This window comes from Chlorocebus sabaeus, chromosome 26 (assembly GCF_047675955.1).
Source record: "Chlorocebus sabaeus isolate Y175 chromosome 26, mChlSab1.0.hap1, whole genome shotgun sequence".
NCBI classification, from domain to species: domain Eukaryota; kingdom Metazoa; phylum Chordata; class Mammalia; order Primates; family Cercopithecidae; genus Chlorocebus; species Chlorocebus sabaeus.
The window spans coordinates 52,892,809-52,916,904 of record NC_132929.1 but is presented as its reverse complement, the minus strand read 5'-3'; the positions used below and the strand labels follow the sequence as shown (position 1 = coordinate 52,916,904).

Genomic DNA, 24,096 nt, shown 5'->3' with positions numbered 1-24,096 from the left:
CTGGGTATATACTAACTAGTTTTCTTGTTTTGTTTTGCTTTATTCTCATTATTAAGGCACTGCCATCCATGATCTCATTTGGTTAGTATCTTTATGAGATACATGACTCAATAATTTTTCCTCATTTTGTAAGTGGATTCAGCCATTGTTTTGTTAATGCATTGAAAGATTTACTCCTATTTGTGATTTTTATGTTTTAACCTTAGTTAAAATAATCACAGTTCAGTTCTGTGTCTCATACGTAAAATGCAGTTAATAACACATTATGTAATTCACATAAGTATAGCGTGATGTGAAAAGTATCTTTCCTGTTTGCCAGGGATTTCTGAGTGATGCTAACTTTGTAATCAAAAGAAGCTACGTTCCTGATTTTTTGAGTTTGAAGGTTGTGCCTGTTTATGACATCGGCTACTTTACTACATAAATTGCTAAGAACTGACATTGTAGCAAAACTCTACTCTAAGCATTACCCCTACATTTCCCTTGCTCTCTTGCAAGGTAGGCTAGAGTGGGTTGGGGGAATTGCTTTTTGGAGTGTGCTTAGTTAATGAAGTGGTGGCCATTCCCTCATTTGTTCTCACAAAATTTTCAGGTAAGGGTTGAAAGAGTTGGTTGTGAAATTTGTGGGTGTGGCTGCTGGAAGGGGAGATTGGCATCTTCTTCTCTGGTTGAATGTTTGTTGTGTGGACTGATTTTGGTGGCTCTGGAATGTATTGAGAGAGTTTGGAGAAAACATGCTGGGAATACATTTTATTTTCCTTTCCTTGTTTCCCATTTCAATCTGGAGGGAACTAGATGTGTGTCTCTGGAGGCTTGGGGGCTCCTTTGGATAAAGAGACTGGCACCTGCATCTGGCTTAGAGATTTCATAGCACAGTAGACTTGCTGGAGTAACCTGTGCCAGCTGGGCTTGAAGACTCTAGGATAGTTCTCAGTGATCAAGTAAAGAAGACCTGAGTGTATCTAATGATCTATTTGAGGGAAGGAGCATAGGCATAGATGAAGGTGTTAGAGTCATAGGAGCTTCCTCTGGGGACACTTGGCTAGGTGAGTATGTGTAAAACTCTGATGGAGTTGGGCCCCAGTGTCTCTTATTCTCATATTTGTTTCCATGTGTACTCAATCTTTAGCTCCCACTTATAAGAGAGAACTTGGTACTTGGTTTTCTATTACTGCATTAGTTTGCTTAGGATAATGGCCTCCTGCTGCATCCATGTTCCTGCAAAGCACATGATCTTGTTTTTTCCTGTGTCTGCATAGTATTCCATGGTGTATATGTACCACATTTTCTTTATCTAGTCTACCATTGATGGGCATCTAGGTTGATTCCATGTCTTTGCTATTGTGGATAGTGCTGCAGTGAACATATGTGTGCATATATCTTTTTGGTAGAGCAGTTTATATTTCTTTGGGTATATACTCAATAATGGGATTGCTGGGTCAAATATTATTTCTGTTTTCAGTTCTTTGAGAAATCTCCAAACTGCTTTCCATGGTGACTGAACAAATTTACATTCCCACAGTAGTGTATAAGCATTCCCTTTTCTCCACAACCTTGCCAACATCTGTTTTTGACTTAAACAATAGCCATTCTGTCTGGTATGATGTGGGATCTCAGTGTGGTTTTGATTTGCATTTCTCTAATGATTAGTGATGTTGAACATTTTTTCGTATGCTTGTGTATGTATTTTTTTTTTTTTTTGAGATGGAGTCTCACTCTGTCACCCACGCTGTAGTGCAGTGGCACAATCTCGGCTCACTGCAAGATCCGCCTCCCAGGTTCACGCCATTCTCCTGCCTCAGCCTCCCGAGTAGCTGGCACTACAGGCACCCGCCACCACGCCTGGCTAATTTTTTGTATTTTTAGTAGAGACGGGGTTTCACCGTGGTCTTGATCTCCTGAGCTCGTGATCCGCCCGCGTTGGCCTCCCAAAGTGCTGGGATTACAGACATGAGCCACTGCGCCCGGCCATGTATGTATTCTTTTGACAAATGTCTGTTCGTGTACTTTGCCCAGTTTTAAATGGGGTTGTATAATTTTTCTGACTGATGTGAGATGGTGTCTCATTGTGGTTTTGATTTGTATTTGTCTGATGAATAGTGATGTTGAGCATTTGATATGGTTTGGCTCTGTCCCCACCCAAATCTTACCTTGAATTGTAGTTCCCATAATCCCCACATGTCGTGGGAGGTAATTTAATCATGGAGGTTGTTACCCTTATTCTGTTCTCGTGATAGTGAGTGAGTTATCATGAGATCTGATGGTTTTATAAGGGGCTTTTCCCCCTTTTGCTTGGCACTTCTCCTTGCTGCTGCCACATGGAAGAAGGACGTGTTTACTTCCCCTTCCACCATGATCATAAGTTTCCTGAGGCCTCCCCAGTTATGCTGAACTGAGTCAGTTAAACCTCTTTCCTTTATAAATTACCCAGTCTCAAGTATGTCTTTATTAGCAGTGTGAGAGCAGACTGATACAGCATTTTTTATATGCTTGTTGACTGTGTTATGTCTTTGAGAAGTGTCTGTTCATGTCCTTTGCCCATTTTTAAATTGGGGCTGTTTGTGTTTTGCTTGTTGATTTAAATTCCTTATAGATTCTAGATATTGGATCTTTGTCAGATGCATAGTTTGTGAATATTTTCTTCCATTTGGTACATTGTTTACTTTGTTAATTGTTTCTTTTGCTGTACCGAAGATGTTTAATTATGTCCCACTTGTCTATTTTTGTTTTTGTTGCAATTGCCTTTGGGGATTTTGTTATGAAATTGTTGCCAAGACATACATCCAGAATGATATCTTCTAGGTTTTCTTCTATGGTTTTTATAATTTGAGGCTTTACAATTACTTTTTTTTTTTTTTTTTTTTGAGACGGTGTCTCGCTCTGTCGTCCAGGCTGGAGTGCAGTGGCGTGGTCTCGCCTCACTGCAAGCTCTGCCTCCCAGGTTCATGCCATTCTCCTGCCTCAGCCTCCTGAGTAGCTGGGACTACAGGTGCCTGCCACCATGCCTGGCTAATGTTTTGTATTTTTTAGCAGAGACAGGGTTTCACCGTGTTAGCCAGGATGGTCTCAAATCTCCTGACCTCATGATCTGCCCGCCTCGGCCTCCCAAAGTGCAGGGATTACAGGCGTGAGCCACCGTGCCCGGCCTACAATTACTTTTTAAATCCATTTTCAGTTGATTTTTATGTATGGTGAAAGGAAGTGGTCCAGTTTCAGTCTTCTGCATGTGGCTAGCTAGTTATACCAGTACCATTTATTGAATAAGGAATCCTTTATTCATTGCTTGTTATTGTTGACTTTTCGAAGATATGATGATTGTAGGTGTGTGGCTTTATTTCTGGGTTCCCTAACTAGTTTCATTGTTCTATGTATCTGATTTTCGTACCATGCTATTTTTGTTACTATAACCTTGTAGTATGGTTTGAAGTGAAGTAGTGTTCTGCCTCCAGCTTTGTTCTTTTTGCTTAGGATTGCTTTGGCTATTGGAGCTCTTTTTTGGTTGTGAATTTTAGAATAGTTTTTTTTTGAATTCTGTGAAAAATGACATTGGTAGTTAGGAATTGGCATTGGTAGTTGGTAGTTTGGAATTGGTAGTTGGTAGTTTGGCATTGAATCTGTAAATTGCTTTGGTCAGTATAGCAATTTTAACAGTATTGATTCTTCCTATCCATGAGCATGGAATATGTTTCCATTTGTTTGTGTCATCTCTGATTTCTTTCAGCATTGTTTTGTAATTCTCGTAGAGGTCTTTCACTTCCCTGGTGAAATTTATTTCTAGATTTATTTATTTATTTATTTTCTTATGCCTAATGTGAATGGGATTGTGTTCTTGATTTGGTTCTCAGGTTGAATGTTATTGGTGTATGGAAATGCTACTGATTTTTGTACATTGATTTTGTATCCTGAAACTTAAGTTATCAGTTCTAAGAGCCTTTGGACAGAGACTATAAGGTTTTCTAGGTATAGAATCATATTGTCTGCAGAGACAGCTTGACTTCCTCTCTTCCTATTTGGATGCCTTTTATTTTATTCTCTCAGCTGATTGCTCTGGCTAGGATTTCCACTACTGCATTGAATAGGAGTGGTGAGGTGGGAATCCTTGTTTTGTTCTGGTTTTCAAGGGGAATAGTTTCAGCATTTGCCCATTCAGTATTATTTTAGCTGTGATGGTGTCATGGAGCCTCTTATTATTTTCAGTTATGTTATCTTGATACCTAGTTTATTGAAGGTTTTTAACATGGAGTGGTGTTGAATTTTATTGAAAGCCTTTTCTGGGTCTGTTGAGATGCTTATGTGGTTTTTGTTTTTAGTTCTGTTTATGTGGTGGATCACATTTATTGATTTGCATGTGTGAACCAACCTTACATCTCAGGAATAAAGCCTACTTCATCATAGTGAATTAACTTTTTGATGTGCTGCTTGATTCTGTTTGCTAGTATATTGTTGAGTGTGTGGTTTTTTTTTTTTTTTAAATCTGTGTTCATCAGGGACATTGGCCTGAGCTTTTCTGGTTTAATTTATTCCTAGACATTTTTGTGTGTATGTGTGTGTGGCTATTGTGAATGGGATTGTGTTCTTGATTTGGTTCTCAGGTTGGACGTTATTGGTGTATAGAAGTGCTACTGATTTTTGTATACTGATTTTGTATCCTGAAGCTTTACTGAAGTTGTTTATCAGTTCTTGGAGTCTTTGGATGTTGCGTCTCCTCCCGGTTTTGGTATTAGAATGATGCTGGCCTCATAGAATGAGTTAGGGAGGAGTTCTTTCTCAATTTTTGGGAGCAATTTTAGTAGAATTTTTATTAGCTCTTCTTTGTATATCTGATAGAATTCAGCTGTGAATCTGTCTGGTTCAGGGATTTTTTTGGGTTTTAGGTTTTTTCTTAATGATTCCATTTCAGAACTCATTATTGGTTTGTTCAGGATTTCAGTTTCTTCTGGGTTCAGTCTTGGGAGGTTGTATGTTTCCGAAAATTTATCCATTTCTTTTAGGTTTTCCAGTTGGTATGTACAGAGGTGTCTGTAATAGTCTCTGAGGACTTTTTGTATTTCTGTGGGGTTGGCGGTAATGTGAACTTTGTCATTGCCAATTGTGTTTATTTGGATCTTTTTTTTCTTTATTAATCTAGCTAGCTGTCTATCAACTTTGTTTATTTTTTTCTAAGAACCAACTTTTCTTCATTGATCTTTTGTATGGATTTTCATGTCTCAACGTTGTTCAGTTCAGCTTTTACTTATTAGTATGGTGGTGAATATCCTTGCCCATCAGTGTTGTTGAGTTCAGCTCTGAGTTTGGTTATTTCTTTTCTTTTGCTAGCTTTGGGGTTGGTTTGCCCTTGTTTTTTTTTTCTCTTTTTCTTTTTTTTTTTTTTTTGAGACGGAGTCTTGCTCTGTCCCCCAGGCTGACGTGCAGTGGCGCGATTTCGGCTCACTGCAAGCTCCGCCTCCTGGGTTCACACCATTCTCCTGCCTCAGCCTCCTGAGTAGCTGGGACTACAGGTGCCCGCCACCGCGCCCGGCTAATTATTTTGTAGTTTTAGTAGAGATGGGGTTTCACCGTGGTCTTGATCTCCTGACCTTGTGATCCGCTCGCCTTGGCCTCCCAAAGTGCTGGGATTACAGGCGTGAGCCACCGTGCCCGGCTGTTTTTTGTTTTTTTTTTTGACTTCCTCTAGGTATGATGTTGTTAATTTGAGATCTTTCTAACTTATTGGTGTATGCATTTAGTGCTATAAACTTTCCTCTTAACACTACTGTAGCTGTGTCCAAGAGATTCTCTTATGTTGTTTCTTTGTTTTTATTAGTTTCAAAGAATGTTTTGATTTCTATCTTAGTTTCATTGCTTATCCAAAAGTGATTCATGAGCAGGTTGCTTAATTTCCATGTAATTGTATGTTTTTGAGAGATCTTATTATAGATTTCTGTTTTTATTGCATTGTGGTCCGAGGGTGTAGTTGGTATGATTTCACTTTGAATTTATGGAGAATTGCTTTATGGCTGAGTGTGTGGTTCATCTTAGAGTATGTGCTATGTGCAGATGAGAAGAATTTATATTCATTTGTCATTGAGTGAAGTATTCTGTAGATAGTGTTAAGTCCATTTGGTCAAGTGTCAATTTAGGTCCTTAATATCTTTGTTAATTTTCTACCTTGATCTGTCTAACACTGTCAGTGGGGTGTTGAAATCTCCTGTTATTATGTGTGGTTATCTAAGTCTCTTCATAGGTCTCTGAGAACTTATGTCATGAATCTAGGTGCTCTAATGTTGGGTGCATATATGTTTAAGATGGTTAAATCTTCTTGTTTAATTGAACCCTTTATTAATATGTAATACTCTTCTTTGTTCTTTTTGATTATTTTTGGTTGAAAATCTGTTTGAAATAATGAAAACCCCTGCTTTTTTTGTTTTCTGTTTACTTAATAAATCTTTCTGCATCCCTTTACTTTGAGTCTGTGGTTGTTGTTGCATGTGAGATGCGTCTTTTGAAGGCAGTCTACAGTTGGGTCTTGCTTCTTTATCCAGCTCACCACCCTGTGCCTTTTAAGTGGAATGTTTATATTATATTCAAGGTCAATATTGGTATGTGATGCATTAATCCTATCATCATGTTATTAGCTGGTTGATTCTTATGTCGACTTGATTATATAATTGTTTTGTTGTGTCAGTGGGCCCTTATGGTGGCTGGTGTTGTTTTTTCATTTTTATGTTTAGCACTCTCTTAGGGACCTCTTTTAAGGCAAGTCTGATGGTAATGAATTCCCTTAGCATTTGCTTGTGTCAAAAGGATTTTTTTTCTCCTTTGCTTATGAAGCTTAGTTTGGTTGGATATGAAATTCTTGGTTGGAATTTATTTTATTTAAGGATACTGAATATAAGCTCCCAATCTCTTTTGGCTTGTAGGGTTTCTGCTGAAAGGTCTGCTGTAAGCCTGATGAGTTTTCCTTTGTAGGTGACCTGCCCTTTCTCTCTAGCTGCCTTTAAGGTTTTTTCTTTTGCATTGACCTTGGAGAATCTGATAATTATGTGTCTGGGGGATGGTTGTCATACAGTATCTTGCAGTTGTTCCCTAAATTTGCATGTTCATGTGTCTAGTGAGGTTGGGGAAATTTTAATGGACAATTTCTGCTTGTTAGTTCATTCTTACACTGCTATGAAGAAATACCTGAGACCAGGTAATTTATAAAGAAAAGAGATTTAATTGGTAAATGGTTCCACAGGCCGTACAGGAAGCATGTAGCATCTGCTTCTGGGGAGGCCTCAGGGAGCTTTTACTCATGGCAGAAGGCAAAACAGGAACAGCAGGCATCTTACATGGCAGGAGCAGGACCAAGAGCGAGGGGGAGGTGCCACACACTTTAAACAACCAGATCTCATGAAAACTCTATCATGAGGACAGCACCAAAGGGATGGTGCTAAGCGGTTCATAAAGGATTCACCCCCATGATTCAGTCATCTCCCACTAGGCCCTCCAGCACTGGGGATTACAATTGAATTTGAGATTTGGGAGGAGACACCAATCCAACCATATAATTCCTCAAATGTTTTCCAAATTGCTTGCTATATCTCCGACTCATTCAGGAATGCCAGTGTGTTAGAGGTTTGGTCTCTTTACATAATCACATATTTCTCAGAGGTTTTGTTCATTTTTTAAAATTCCTTTTTCTTTATATGCCTGCATTGATTTGAAAGAGCAGTCTTTGAGCTCTAAGATTCTCTCCTCAGCTTCATGTATTCTCTTATTAATGTTTCCAATTGTATTGTGAAATTCCTGTAGTGATTTTTTTCATTTCCAGAAGTTCAGTCTGGTTCTTCCTTAAAATGGTTATGTTGTCTTTCAACTCGTAGATGGTGTCACTGTTTACCTTGCATTGGTTTTCAGCCTTCTCCTGTATCTTGTGGAGTTTCCTTCCCATCCAAATTCTGAATTGTAGGTCTTTCATTTCAGCCATCTCAGTCTGGTTAAGAACCATTGCTGAGGAGCTAATGCAGTTATTTGGAGATAAGAAGATACTCTGGTTTTAGAATTGCCAGAATTTTTGTGCTGGCTGTTTCTCATCTGTGTGTGCTGATGTTCTTTTAATTTGTGAAGCTGCTGTTCTTTGGATAGAGCTTTTTGCTTTTATATTCTTTGATGCCTTTGAGGGTTTGACTGTGATATAATTTGGTTTAGTCAGTTGGCTTCATTTCTGAATGCTTTCAGGCCACCAAGCCTCAGCACAGCACTCCTGTGCTGTGGACTCCAACCCTGGGGGGCTGGAACTAGGCCTGCAGCTTTGTTCTCTGTCCCCTAGAGGTCAAGCACCTGCTGCACTGGAGGGATTGAGGTAATCCCAGTCAGCTGACAACCACGTTCTGATGGGCTGCTAGCAAATATGCTCTGGTGGGGTGATGGAAGGGGTTGTGGGAGAGTATGCTGTGGTGGTGGTGCGGGGGCATCGTGGGTGAGTGTGTACCAGTGCGGTGGTGGGGCAACCACAGGTGATTGCGCACCAGCAGGGTGGTAGGGGGTGCCGTAGGTGAGTCCTCACCAATGGGGTGATTGAGGGGGAGGGGTTGGTGTATACCAGCAGGACAATGGGGGCCCTATGGGTGTGCATAGTGGTGGTGGGTCCTCATGCACGTGCAGCCTGACAAGGGGATGTTGTGGGTGTGTGTGTGCCGGCAGGGTCCTGTCTACAAAAGCACTCCTATGGGAGGGTGGGGCCTGGGAAAGAGTTATGGTAGTGGCCACTGAGAAACATTTCAGTGGGGCCACTGTGGCTGTGTTGCGAGTGCGTGTGGTCAGGGAGGGACCCTGGAAGAGGCCAGCAAATGTGAGCATTTAGATCATACTGGCTGTGTACTGCAGGCAAGACAGCCCTGCTCTCTCCTGGTCTGGCAGCTAAGAAAGGCCAAAGCCCTTTCTATAGGAGTATGGCAAGTCTTGGGGAATGGGAGCCCATGACCACGCTCCATAGTAGCTGTCCCCATGCCTAACCCTCTGGGTTCCATGCAGTTTGCAGTTCTTTCTCTGCCAACTCCCCGGGCAGTTCTCCCTGCCATCTCAAATGCCTGTGGAGGTCATGAGGGGCTCCTGCAGGTCTGTGGTGAAGGTGGACCACTCCATGCCTGTTTTACTCACCCCTTCCATAGGAGCCACTTTGGGCCAGGAACGGGTCACGGTGGTTGGCAACCCTGTTCAGGGTTCCCAGCTTCCTTCTCCTTCAGCCCCAGAGTCTGTGTTCTCCCTCTGTCCACTCTCAACGCCTTCTTTATAAAGATCTGCTTGGAGTGTGCCAGTCTAATTGATGTTTTGATCTTTCTTGGTGGGTGAAGCTCTTCCTGGCTACGTCTAGTTGGCCATTTTGACTCTTCTCCTCTCTCACAACATTTTAAACTGGTAAAACTAAGTTCATGATCTCTCCATCCCACCTCAAACCTGATGTGTTTCTCTTCCTTGAATGGCACATACTACTTCTACCCCCAGGTGTTTGTGCTTGAGACCTGGGAGACATCCTTGGTTCCTCCCCTCACCTCACAAAACCACTCACTATCCAATGGATTAATTCCTTTCAGAATTACCTCCTAAATCTTTCCAGTCCATTCATGTCTCTCACTCTACTGCTACCATCCTAGTCCAAGCTGTCATAAAATGCTTAGATTACAAGTGAAGCCTTTTAACAGGACTCCCTGCGTCCTTCTAATAGATTCTCCACACTGCAGGCAGATTGCTACTTTAAAAATGACAGATATCTTTGGGAGGCTGAGGCAGGCGGATCACGAGGTCAGGAGATCGAGACACTCCTGGCTAACATGGTGAAACCCCGTCTCTACTAAAAATACAAAAAATTAGCCGGGCATGGTGGCGGGCGCCTGTAGTCCCAGCTACTTGGGAGGCTGAGGCAGGAGAATGGCATGAACCCGAGAGGTGGAGCTGTCAGTGAGCTGAGATCGCACCACTGCACTCCAGTCTGGGCGACAGAGCGAGACTCCGTCTCAAAAAAAAACAAAAAAAAAAACAAACAAAAAAACCAAATATGTCTCTCTCATTACTTTGAAGTTGTTCAAAGGTTTTCCTTTACTCTGAACATCAAAATCCTTAACATGGTGATATTAAGGCTCTTGAGTGACTTGATCCATAAATTCTTCATTTCACACCACTTTTGTCCCCTCCCTTCTGCCTCATGTAAATTAGACTTCCTTTGGTTCCGTAACCATATCATGTCCTTGCATGTTTCCTGGCCTTTCCATGTTCTAATTTTTCTGCCCAGAACACTCTTTCCTCCTCCTTCTTGCCCAACATCTTCTTACCTCCCTCATTTCTTTTACTTAATTCTTATTCATAATTTACATTTTAGCCTAAGTGTCACTTTCCCAGGGGAGTCTAACTTATGTTTCAGACTATGATATGCTCTTATAGTGTATATGCTTCTCTTTGGAAATATATATCACAGTTGAAATGAAATAATTATATATTTAGTTGTTTAATATCTGTCTCCCTTTCCAGATACTAAGCTCCATCAGGATAGAAACAGCACTGTGTATTGTTTACCCCTCCATCTTCAGTACTTGGTACTGGCACTGGATCATAGGAAATGCCCAGTAAATAGGTGTTGAACGGGTGTGTGAAGCCATGAGACTACATACACAGTTGCACTGACGTTAGTCTTCATAGTTATGTGATTCTTAATTCCCCCAGTGATCCTTAGCAGCCAGTCATATGCTAAAAAGGTACAAAGATGGTGGGTATATGGATTAATCTTGGGCTAGTATTCTTCAAGCAGATGCATTGGAATTTCAATAGAGTAAAAGGAGTTGAAGAGGGTAAGAGAGTAGTTGGAGTAATGGGCCATGGAACCTAAGCTGATGGGGAAAGAAATGATTATAAGAGAAGCCTGATAGTGTTGCTAAGTATTTACAAATACTCCTTGGACATGAAGGAGTGAGTAAGATGGATTCTCTGTAGATAGAAAGTGTTAGGTTTATGTTTATAGATTTTGAAATTAATACTTGGATCCTCCAAATACTAGTTTTCTTAATCTCCTTGATCTGTCAGATAGTGTATGTATTGTGCCTCCTCCCACCATTCCCAAGTCCCCAAAATCCATTATATCATTCTTTATGCCATTGCACATCCTCACAGCTTAGCTTCCACTTATAAATGAGAACATTAAATATTTGGTTTTCCATTCTTGAGTTATTTCATTTAGAATAATGGCCTCCAACTCCATCCACATTGCTGCAAAGGTCACTATTTCATTCTGTTTTATGGCTGAGTAGTATTTCGTGGTATATATATACCATGTTTTTTGTTGTCCACTTGTTGATGGATATTTAGGTTGGTTTCATATTTTTGAAATTGTGAATTGTGCTGCTATAAACATGCGTGTACATGTGTCTTTTTCATATAAGGACTTTGTTTCCTTTGGGTAAATACCCAGTAGTGGGATTGCTGGATCATTTGATCCAGCCTGGCCCTTAAATGCTTTTCATTGTGAATTCTGTTTTGTCTGATATTACTGTTATAATCTTTTTGTTTTGGTTTGCCTGTTATACTTTAGCTCAGGAATTGAAATTTGTTACAGAGAACATGAGATTCAGGACAAGGATAGAAGACTAAGAGTTCACTTGTACATTTATGGGAGTTGGCTTCTGTTACCTCACCATTGTCTTACATTAATAGCCATCCTTTCTTCATCTGTATTTGTATCTTTTCTTCTTAGCTTTATTCCGCATATTCCCTGTTGTATTTCATGCATTGTAGTCTTCACAGTAAAATTTTACTGTTTGATTGGTTAAATAATTAATTTCTTCTGTATATGTAACATTTACTAAAACATTGTCTTATGAGTGTTTAAGTTGTAGAGATAGATAGCTGTCATTTTTTACTCTGTTTAACATGACACTTTATTGACAATTTCTGGTTTGACAAATCTTTGTTCCTTATATCTAGTTTTCATATACATTATCATCAGTATGATAGAGCATTGATTTTTTTCCTTTTGGGTATTTTGAATAATGGAATAACTTGAGACTCTAATTATCATGTCACAACTACTGTTGGATTTGTCAAATTTGACTTGTCTGGTTTTCTCAGTCTGTTTTCTATTGCTTATAACAGAATACTAGAACCTGGGTAATTTATAAATATAATGTATATTTATAAATATTATTTATAAAATAATTATATATTATATAAATATATATAAATCTTATCTTTATAATTATAAGGATAAGAAATTTATTTCTCATGGTTATAGAGGGGCTTTATCTGGTTTGGGCTTTCTTGCTGGTGGGGACTCTCTGCAGAGTCCCAAGACAACATACGACATCACATGGTGAGGGGGCTGAGCCTACTAGCTCAGGCCTCTCTTCCTCCTCTTATAAGTGCACCAGTCTCATTCCCATGCTAACTCATTAATCCATTAACCCATCAAACCATTCGTGAGAGCAGAGCCTTCATGGCCCAGTTATCTCTTAAGGGCCCCACCTGTTAATACTGCCACAGTTGAGGATTAAATTTCAACACGAGTTTTTAAGGAGACAAATATTCAAACCATAGCACTGGGATAAATCCCTAGTTATGGTAGCCTAGTTTCTAGACATAGGTATTATACCATTTTATACCATACTTTCATTTTTCAACTATTTCTTCCTGATTTATTTATTTTTGTTGATGGAACCACCATTCTTTTAGTCACCTGTGTTCTATATTGTGTTGACTACAAAGTTCCTATCCATTCATCTTTTGCATTGTTTTTTTTTTTTCCATTCACAAACTCCTTCCCTCTTTCCTAGTGTCAAGATACTGCTTTTTGAAGACCCTTATTACTCTCCGGTGAAGTGTTATCTTTTTGGTATGTCCTCCTCTAGTTTTTTTCTTTTTATAGTCCTTCATATTACTTTCCTGCTGTAAAACTTGTAAAAATTCTATCTCTATAGTCTTCTGAATCCACAGTAGACTAATCATTTTGGCTTTTAAAACCTCCTACTGTATGGTCTTAGTTGACTTTTTTGGTTACGTTATAAGCCGCCTGTACTCACTACAGAAGAGCTTGAGAAAGCTGAGTCTTCAGGACTGAATCCACAGGCTTTGGTATTCCAAGTGGAGACATATTTTTAAAAAATGAATTAGTGTCTCTCATTTGGGATCTGGCATAATGCAACAGGATGAAATAACCTCAGCCCTGAGATTTTGTTGGACTTAATCTCAGTAGCAGTCATCTGTAGCTTTTAGACAAAGAGAGGAAATGGAAAGAAAGAGAAATGGGATGTTGGGAAGTGGACATTTGTTCAAGTCAATTTGGTGGAAGAATAGTAACTGGAGGGTGAAATCCAGTTCTACCTTACTGTTTTTTGTCTAATTCATTACAATTTATACACATTACAACTTAGCTTTGTCAGAAAAAAAAGGAATGAAAATCATGTATGTGATTGGTAATGGAAACCAAAATATAGCAGAATATGAAACTGAATAATAAATAAGCCAGGAGATCTGAATGTGATCTTAAAAATCATATAATCTAGCCATTTTATCTAACTGATGGGAAGCTGTAAAACTAAATGATGTGTCAGAAATTACCTAATGAGTTAGCCTCAGAGCTAAGGACTGGAAACACAAGTGGACTTACATTTTATTCAACCACATTTAATGAAGATTACAACATGTGCTGTTTTGGGTGAAGTATAACAAAAATGCCTTAGATCAAACACATCATGTTGATTTAGATGCCACAGTTTTTTTCTTTTATAATTTATTTAAAGATTTTCTTTTAGGAGGGAACATCCATGCTGCTCCTTCTGTGGATGTCGCCTTGGGTTATTTACAGTTTTTATTGAGATAATTCTATTTATTAATTAAAAATTCTTTCTTAAGTATGGATTTGAAATGATAGATATTTATCAGATAATGACTACAACATAGAAAACAGATCTTTTTGTGGCCGGGCACAGAGGCTCACGCCTGTAATCCCAGCACTTTGGAAGGCCGAGGTGGGTGGATCACCTAAGGTCAGGAGTTTGAGACCAGCCTGACCAATATGGTGAAACCCCATATCTACAAAAAATACAAAAATTAGCTGGGCGTGGTGGTGTGCGTCTATAGTCCCAGCTACTTGGGAGGCTGAGTCAAGAGAATCGCTTAAACCCAGGAGGTGGAGGTTTCAGTGAGCCGAGATCGCCCCTCTGCACTCCAGCCTGGGCGACAGAGCGAGACTCCATCTCAAATAAAAAAAAAAAAGAAAAAAGAAAACAGATCTTCTTGGTGCCCAGACCACTAGGTGTAGTATTAAAGGTTATAATTCTGTTTTTTGTTATTCTGGGTTATTGAAGTGATTTGAGATTTGATCTCTGTGGAGAAAAGATAGTCAGTTTATGATTTTGGAATACTTTTTGCTCCTCTATGCATGTTGCCTCAGTGAAGGTAAATATTTTAAGAATAAAATTTTTTTGACTAATAACTTAGATAGTGAGATGTGTTACTATGGACACATATGGTTTGAAAGAGAAAGGACTTACATTTTTATAGCACTTATGAGCTTGAATATCCATTGACATTAGTTATTATACTTGATATGGCCCATAGGAGGAGAGATAACTTCTGGCTGTAGGGTCATAGAAGAATTTATATATGTGGTATTGGTGCTGGCTCTTAAAGGGAGAATAGGAGCTATCATCAGTTAACAGTCGTGTTGGTGTGTCCTCTAAGCTAGTTGTGTGATTTTTTAAAAAAATCACCAAATTGTATTCAACCTTTGTGTTCATAAATGAAGAGGTTGGACTAGGTGAGGGCTGAAGATCCTTGAGGCTGAATAAAAGCATATAGTTGGTATTGGGAGAATATTCTAGGCAAAAGAAAGATCTTGAAGCTGTTGTTTGAAGGTGACCGTGCAGGCATCTATGAGGGATTTGAATTTGAGTGTATTGATTTTGAGCCTTAAAACTTAGCATTTTTGTCTATTTATTCTTAGTGGCAGTAGGTCTCTGATTTTTCTTAGTGGGAAATACTATTAGAAGCATCTAGTCAAGCCAACTTGCAAGTGAGTTGAGATAAAAATTGGTTAGGAATTGCAGTAAAATACTTGTATCACTATCCAGGCAACTACAAATTTTATTTACCCACAAAGATGCAGGTAAGGATTAAATTATAAAGGAGAATGGCTTCAATTAGCAGATTTTAATTTATAAGTTTTTGGTTGGTGAAAATATTAAGTATTCTTTTTCTAGATAGATTATATTAAAAATTTAGGAGAGATATTTAAAAGAATGAGTGAGAACTGAAGAAGATTGTGAATGATATTGACAGTTTTGCAACTGGTTTACTTGATGTTTTGCTTTTAGATGATTTCCCTGTTGAACTATTTATTCCGGTAGTAGCATTCAAAAAACTAGATAAGATGTTCTTTAAAAATAATGTTTTAAGAAACTTGTTTTCATTTTGGTAAAACTCATTTTTTTTTTTCATAAAGATTCCCTTTTCTCACTGACTTCTCAGGCAGTGCATGTTTCTAGCCCTTCATCACTATGGGAGTACTCCACTGTGCTAATTCCTGTAGCTGAATTGGAGGGCTGTATTGATGTCCTGGGCCCTAGGGCCTGTGCGCTAGTATTGTGTGTCAGGAGGACAAAGGGATGGCGCCAACCTTCCTGCTCTGTGCGCCAGTAACTAGAATTAATTACAAACCAATCGAATCCGTTGCAGCCAATTGGTAAACTAATTGGTAATTTTAGCTGTACATCTATATGGAGTTATCTGAATGCCTATAACATTACTTTCAGAGCCACTTTTGTTCTGTTTCATCCTGCTTGACAAAATGGCCTTCATAGCTTTGAGGAGAAAGATGTGCATCAGTGACTATGAGGTTGCTCCAGCTGCTTGTCTTGTTTGTATTCCCTTGTTCATAAAACATGACTCGGATTACAGCTGCATGGTACCACTCTGATCATTTTTGATAAGATTGAGTTAAACATTCTTTGAAATAGGCTGTGTAAGCCTATTTCACCAAATATACTTTCTCTTTGCCCACAAGTTTCAGAACTATAGCGGCTTATATTCTTGCTCTTCAGAGTGTTGTTGTTTTTTTTTTTTCCCAAAAAGAAATCAGTAGAAAACTTCTGAAGTAAATTATTCTGAGTTGTCTTTTTGTACCTTAATGTAGGTGATTTAAGTCAAATGAATTTGATTAAATAATTTGAATTATATTAGTAGAATTGAGGGAAGGAAGCCAACTAAATTTTTAAATTTGTCCTTTTCCTGATTGTAGAAGACTTTTATTACCAGTTTTTTGGCACCAAGGATTACTTTTGAAAGGAAATAAACAATACTTCTTTGTTCAGAAGGTTGTTTTAAAGTAGAATGTAACTTTTATGACTAAGGTAAGGGTGGTTACTGTATTTCATTTGTGAATAATTTGGCATATATTCATTATTAGTCTTGGGTCTGATTTCCAAAGTATATGTATGTTTGTTTATTTTATTTTATTTGTATTTATTTTATTGTATTTTAATTTATTTTGTTGTAATTTATTTATTTTATCGTATTTTATTTTGAGATAGAGCTTTGCTCTTGTTGCCCAGGCTGGAGTGATTTGGGCTCACTGGAACCTCCGCCTCCCAAGTTCATGTGATAATCATACCTCAGCCTCCTGAGTAGCTGGGATTATAGGAGCTTGCCACCATGCTTGGCTGATTTTTTGTATTTTTAGTAGAGATGGAGTTTCACCATTTTGGCCGGGCTGGTCTCGATTTCCTGACCTCAGGTGATACCCCCACCTTGGCCTCCCAAAGTGCTGGGATTACAGGAGTGAGCCACCGTGCCCAGCCTAAAGTATATCTATGTTTAAAAACACTTATAAGTGAAAAATATTTTTGAGGTTTTTGAGTGTGACTGGTAATACAAAGTCAGACTAAGCTGTTGAAAAATAATGTATTTATAATATAAATGATCATTTTTATAGCTGGTTGGTATTTTCTGATTGTCATTTTCTTAGAGTATGGGAAGGTTGCCTTTATAGTAAGGTGAGACTGGTATATCTTTATGGCAAAGTGAGAATGGTATGAGACTGATAAAGCAAATACATTTTAAAGTGTTAAAAATGCAATTAAATGACAACTTTGGCTATTGTACCAATACATACACACAGTCATATTTGATATCAGTTTCTTCTTCTGAGGAAGGGAGTGATTAGATTTTAGTGGCCTGTGCTTTTACAATCTTTTCTTCCATAAAATTTTAATTTCCATTTATTTACATCAGTGATCAGTACCAAAAATTTATCTTTGCCAAGTGTGTAGAGTGTATTGTCACAATAATATAATTTGGGGTCATTTAAAGGAGACAATTAGAATTGGTAATCATTGTGAATGGTGCAATAGGCACAGATGATCTATATGTCCTAGTTAAGCTGATTTGCATATGATTTTCTGTCAGATCCAGACAATTTAAAATTTATTTTTGGAAGTTCAGTGTCAGTGGAAATGTTACATTTGGTGACAGAAGGCAGATAACCCATCATATGATTGAACACTGGTTTTAAATCATGCGGAGTTGCCTTTACATATTTAGCTTTGTATTAGCTGCTTAAGAAATGTTGGTAAAACTTTAAACATTTACTTTTTCAAACATGTTTCCGTCTTTCTCTTTCTTTTTTAATGACTTTATTTTTTTAAGACCAGGTTTAGGTTCACAACAAAATTAAGAGGAAGGTAGATTTTTCATATAACCCCGGTCCCCATACATGCATAGCCTCCTCCATTATCAATATCATACACCTGAGTGGTATATTTGTTAAAATTGATGAGCCTATGTTGACAAATCATTATCATTCCTAAGTCCATCATTTACATTTGTGTTAGTTCTTGGTCTCATACATTTTATGATTTTGGACCACAATGTATGATGAAATGTATCTGCTATTATAATAATATACAGAGTAGTTTCATTGTCCTAAAAATCCCCTGTACTCTGCCTGTTAATTCTTCCTTAGTTCCCCACCCCTAACACCAACAGCCACTGATCTTTTTAGTCTCTCTAGTTTTGCTTTTTTCAGAATGTTGTATAGTTGGAATCGTACAGTATGTAACCTCTATTTTTATTTCTTACTTTTTTTTAGAGATGAGGGCTTACTGTGTTGTCCAAGCTGGCTTCAAATTCCTGGTTTCAAGAAATTCTCCCTCCTCAGCCTCCTGAGTAGCTGGGACTACAGTCATGTGGCACCATGACTGACTAATTTTTAAAAAATTTTTAGTAGGGATGAAGTCTCACTATGTTGCCCAGGCTGGTCTTCAACTCCTGGGCTCAAGCAGTCCTGCTACCTTGGCCTCCCAAAGTGCCGTGATTACAGGTGTGAGCCACTGTGCCCGGCCCCACTGTGGTGTTTTGTTTTGTTTTGTTTTGTTTTGAGACAAGGTCTCGCCCTGTCACCCAGGCTGGAGTGTAGTGGCTTGATCAGAGCTCACTGCAGCCTCAACTTCCCAGACTCAAGTGATTCCCCCACCTCAGCCTCTCTAGTAGCTGGGACTGCAGGCATGCACCACTATGCCTGGCTAATTTTCTGTATTTTTTTGTAGAGATGGAGTTTTGCCATGTTCCTCAGGCTTGTCTCGAACTCCTGCGCTCAAGTGATCTCTCCGCACTGGCCTCCCGAAGTGCTGGGATTATAGGCATGAGCCACCTTGCTTGACCCCCGCCATGTTTTAAAATACTTTGATAGATCATTCTTTTTAGCCGTGAACAGTGTTTCATTTTCTGGATGTACCACAGTTTATTTATTCATTCACGTACTGAAGAACATCTTGGTGGCCTCCAAGTTTTGTCAATTATGAATAAAGTTGCTGTACACATCTGTGTGCAGCTTTTTGTGTGGATGTAAGTTTTTAAATGCCTTTGGGTATTTACTAGGAGTGCAGTTGCTGGATCACATGGTAAGAGAAGGTTTAGTTTTGTAAGAAACTGCCAGACTGTCTTCCAAAGTAGTTGTACCATTATGCACTCCCACTGCAATAAAAGAGTGTTCCCGTTGCTCTACATCCTCGTCAGCATTTGCTGTTGTCAGTTTTCTGGATTTTGGTCGTGCTAATAGGAGTGTAATAATATCTCATTGTTATTTTAATCTGCATTTCCCTGATGACTTATGATGTGGAGCATGTTTTCATATGTTTATTTTCCATTTGTATATCTTCTTTGGTGAAGTGTCTGTTAAGGACTTTGGCTTATTATTTAATCAGATTCTTATTGTTGAGTTTTAAGAGTTTTTTTGTATGTTTCGGATAACAGTGTCTCTCATATGTCTTTTGCAAATATTTTCTCCCTGTCTGTGGCTTGTCTTATTCTCTCAATATTGTCTTTTATAGAGCAGAAGTTTTTGATTTTAATGAAGTCCAGCTTATCAATTTTTTCATTCATGGATTGTGCCTTTGGTGTTGTATCTAACAATTCATTATTGCATCCAAGACCATCTAGGTTTTTTTCCCTGTGAGTTATACTTTAGGAGTAGTATAGTTTTGTATTTTACATTTAGGTCTAGGATCCAGTTTGAGTTAATTTTTGTGAAGGTTGTAAGGTCTGTGTCTAGATTCATTATTTTTTGCATGTGATGTCCCATTTATTCTAGCCTTTGTACTTTAGTCAAAGATCAGCTGATTGTATTTATGTGGGTCTATTTCTGAGCTCTTTGTTCTGTTCCATTGGCCTATTGGTGTTTTATCCTATTACCACCCATCTTGATTACTATAGCTTTTTAGTATATCTTGACATTGGGTAGTGTTAGTCCACCAGCTTTGTTCTTCAAAATTGTATTGGCTCTACTGAGTCTTTTGCTTCTGCATATAAACTTTAGAATCAGCTTAACTTGCTGGGATTTTGATTGAGATTGCATTGAATTTATAAATCAGGTTTGAAATAAGTGACTGACATTTTGACAATATTGAGTCATCCTATCCATGGATTATCTTTCCATTTATTTAGTTTTTAAATTTTTTTATCAGAGTTTTGTTATTTTCCTAATATAGATCTTATACGTATTTTGTTAGATTTATACCTAAGTATTTCATATTTTGGGGTGTTAATGTAAATGGTACTCTGTTTATTTACATATATATTTGTTATATATATTTGAGATTTATAACATGTTTTAACATACATATATGTAGTGAAATGATTAATGCAGTCTAGCAAATGAACATATCTATCACCTCACAGAGTTACCTTTTTGTGTGTGGTAAGAGTACCAAAACTACTCTTTTAGTGAATTTTTAGTATACAATACATTATTATTAACTAGTGCCCTCATGTTGTATATTAGATTTGTAGACCTGTTCATCCTACCTAATTAGAAGTTTTTATCCTTTAATCTACATCTCCCTATTTCCTTCCTCCCCCTGACTTTGTTAACCACCCACTGATCATCCCTCTCTTTCTACGTATTCAACTTTGTTTAGATTATATATATATGTATAAATGAGATCATACACTATTTTTCTTTCTAGGTCTGGCTTATTTCACTTAGCACGATGTCCTCGATGTCCTCGAGGTTTATTCATATTGTTGCAAATGTCAGGATCTCCTTTTTAAAGGTGAAATAATATTTCATTGTACAGTCATGTGCTGCATAATAGTATTTCAGTCAACAGCTGACCACATATACAATGGTGGTTTCGTAAGATTATAATGGACCTGAAAGATTCTTGTCACCTAGTGATATGGCTGTCTTAATGTTATAGCACAATGTATTACTCAGTGTTTGTGATGATGCTGATAGAAACAACCCTATCATGCTACCAGTTGCATGAAAGTATAGTGCATACAGTTGTGTACAGTACACAGTACTTGATGATGATAATAAATTACGTTACTGGCTTATGTATTTTTATACTATTTATTGTTATTTTAGAATGTATTCCTTCTACTTACAAAAAGAAAGTTAACTGTAAAACAGACTTTGATAGGTCCTTAGGTGGTATTCCAGGATAAACCATTGTCATCAGGAGACGATGGCTCCATACGTGTTATTTTCTTGCTCTTGAAGACCTTGCAGTGGGACAATATGTGGAGGTGGAAGATCCTGATCCTGTGTAGGCCTAGGCTAATGTGTGTGTTTGTGTCTTCATTTTTAACAAAAAAGGTTAAAAAGGAAAAAAATGTTAGATAGAAAAAAGCTTATAGAATGAGCTTATAAAGATGTTTTTGTACAATTGTACAATGTGTATGTGTTTTATGCTAAGTGTTATTACAAATGTCAGAGTTTAAAAAATACTAAAAGGTTTATAAAGTAAAAATATTGTAGTAAGCTAAGGTTAATTTATTAGGAAGACAGAAAATTTTTGTATGGATTTTGTATAGTCTAAATGTATAGTTTATGAAGTCTCAGCAGTGTGCAGTAATGTCCTAGGCCTTCACTCACCATTCTCTCTTTTACTTCCTCCCTAACCCTCCCTTACCCAGAGCAACTTTCAGTCCTGTAAACTCCATTCATGGTAAATGCTACAGGTGTATCATTTAAAAACTATTTTACAGCATATTTTTACTGTACATTTTCTGTGTTTAGATGCACAAATACTTAACATTGTGTTACTCTTTCCTGTGGTATTCAGTATAGTAACATGCTGTATAGCAGTAGTCCCCAACCTTTTTGGCACCAGAGACCGGTTTTGTGGAAGACAGTGTTTCAACGGACTGAGATCTGTGTGGTAGGAATAGTTCAGGAAGAAACTCTTCCACCTCAGATGATCAGGCATTAGACTGTCATAAGGAGCACTCAACCTGGATCCTTCAGATGTGCAGCTCACAATAGGGTTTGTACTCCTGTGAGAATCTAATGCTGCTCCTAATCTGACAGGAGGTGGGGCTCAGGTGGTAATGCTTACTGGCCCACTGCTCACCTCCTGTTGTGCGGGTCAGGTTCCTGCTCTACAGGTTTGTAGCCTAGGAGCAATAGGGCATACCATATAACTTAGGTGTGTAGTAGGCTATACCATTCAGGTTTTTGTAAGTACGCTCTGATGGTCGCACAATGATGAAATTGCCTAACAATGCATTTCTCAGTAAATCTCTGTTGTTAAGTGATGCTTGACTGTATGTGTGTGTATGTATATATACACCACAGTTTCTTTACACATTTATCCATTGGTGGACACTTAAGGTTGTTTCCATATCTTGGCTATTGTGAATAATGCTGCAAATAAATATAGGAGTGCAGATGTCTGTATGAGGTGCTGATTTCATTTTCTTTGGATATATACTCAGAAGAGGGATTTTTGGGTCATATGGTAGTTGTATTTTTAATTTTTTGAGAAACTTTCATACTGTTTTCCATAATGGTTGTACCAGTTTACATTTCCAGAAATAGTGTACAAGAGTTTTCTTCATACCCTGGCCAACAGTTGTTATCTCTTATCTTTTTGATAATAGCTGTTTTAACAGATGTGAGGTGGTATCTTATTGTGGTTTTAATTTGCATTTCCATGATGATTATTGACGTTGAGGACTTTTTCTTATGCTTGTTAGCCATTTTTATGTTTTCTTTGGAAAAAAGCTGCTTCAGGTTCTTTGGCCATTTTTAAATCAGTTATTTGTTTCTTGTTACTGAATTGTGTGAGTTCCTTATGTAGTTTGGATATTAACCCCTTTCATATACAGGGTTTGCAAATATTTTTCTCAATCTGTAGCCTGCTTTTTCATTCTGTTAAATGTTTTCTTTTTATTTGTAGGAAAGTTTTCATTTTGATGTAGTCTCACTTGGATATTTTTGCTTTTGTTGCATGAGTTTTTGGTGTGATACCAAAAAATATATTTTTGAGGTCACTAATAAGGAACTTTTCCTTTTGTTTTCTTCTAGAAGTTTTATAGTTTCAGGTCTCATGTTTACGTCTTTAATCCATTTTGAGTTTGTTGTTGTGTATGGTGTAAGATAAGGGTCTAGTTTCCTTCTTTTACATGTGGTTATTCAGTTTTCCCAACACTATTGAAGAGTTTATCCTTTTCTCATTGTGTTTTCTTGGTGGCCTTGTTGAAAATTAGTTGACCATATATACTTGGGTTTATTTCCGGGCTTTCTGTTATGTTTCATTGTTCTGTTGGTCTTCATGTCTGTATGCCTGTCATTACAGTTTAGATTACTATTGGTTTGTAGTATAATTTACAGTCAGGAAATGTGATGCCTCCAATTTAATTTTTCTCTCTCCACATTGCTTTGGCTATTTAAAGTTTTTTGTAGTTCCATATAAATTTTAGCATTGTTTTTTCTATTTCTCTGAAGAATGCCAGTACAATTTGGTAGTGATTGCATTGAGCATGTCACTTTGGATAGTATGAATTTTTTTTTCTTTTTTCTTTTTTCTTTTTTTGTGATGGAGTCTTACCCTGTCGCCCAGGCTGGAGTGCAGTGGCGTGTTCTCAGCTCACTTCAGCCTCCACCTCCTGGGTTGAAACGATTCTCCTGCCTCAGCCTCCCAGGTATTTAGGATTATAGGCACCTGGCACCATGCCCAGCTAATTTTTGTATTTTTAGTAGAGACGGGGTTTCACCATGTTGGCCAGGCCGATCTCGAACTCCTGACCTCAAGTAATCTGCCTGCCTCGGCCTCCCAAAGTGCTAGGATTACAGGTGTGAGTGACTGCACCCAGACTGTATGAATGTTTTAAAAGTATTAATTTTTACAACCCATAAACAAGGAATAGCTTTCTGTTTTTTTGCATCTTCAGTTTCTTTAATCAATGTGTTATAGTTTTCAGTGTACAGATCTTTCACTTCCTTGGTTATATTATATTTATTCCTAAGTATTTGATTATTTGATGCTGTTATAAACAGGATTTTGAAAATTTATTTTTAACGTAGATTGTTGTTGATGTAAAGAAATGCAGCAGATTTTTTGAATGTTGATTTTTATATCCTGCTACTTTTCATTTAGAAGTTCTGCTACAGGTGTGTGTGACACCTGTAGCATTTTCCTGCATATATAATCAATTCATCTGCAACCATGGATAATTTTACTTCATTATTTCTGACTTGAATGCTTTTTGTTTGTTTGGTTGTTTGTTTTTGTCCGATTGCTCTTGCTAGTACTTTCAGTACTACATTGACTAGAAGTGGCAGAGTGGGCATCCTTGCCTGGTACTAGATCT

The 24,096-nt window shown here is 37.9% G+C and overlaps 1 protein-coding gene across 6 annotated transcripts in view; it reads left to right on the top strand.

The window, feature by feature from the left end:
* Positions 1–24,096, top strand: part of SCAPER (S-phase cyclin A associated protein in the ER) — a 552,134-nt gene that overhangs the window by 66,443 nt on the left and 461,595 nt on the right. The window lies entirely within an intron of this gene.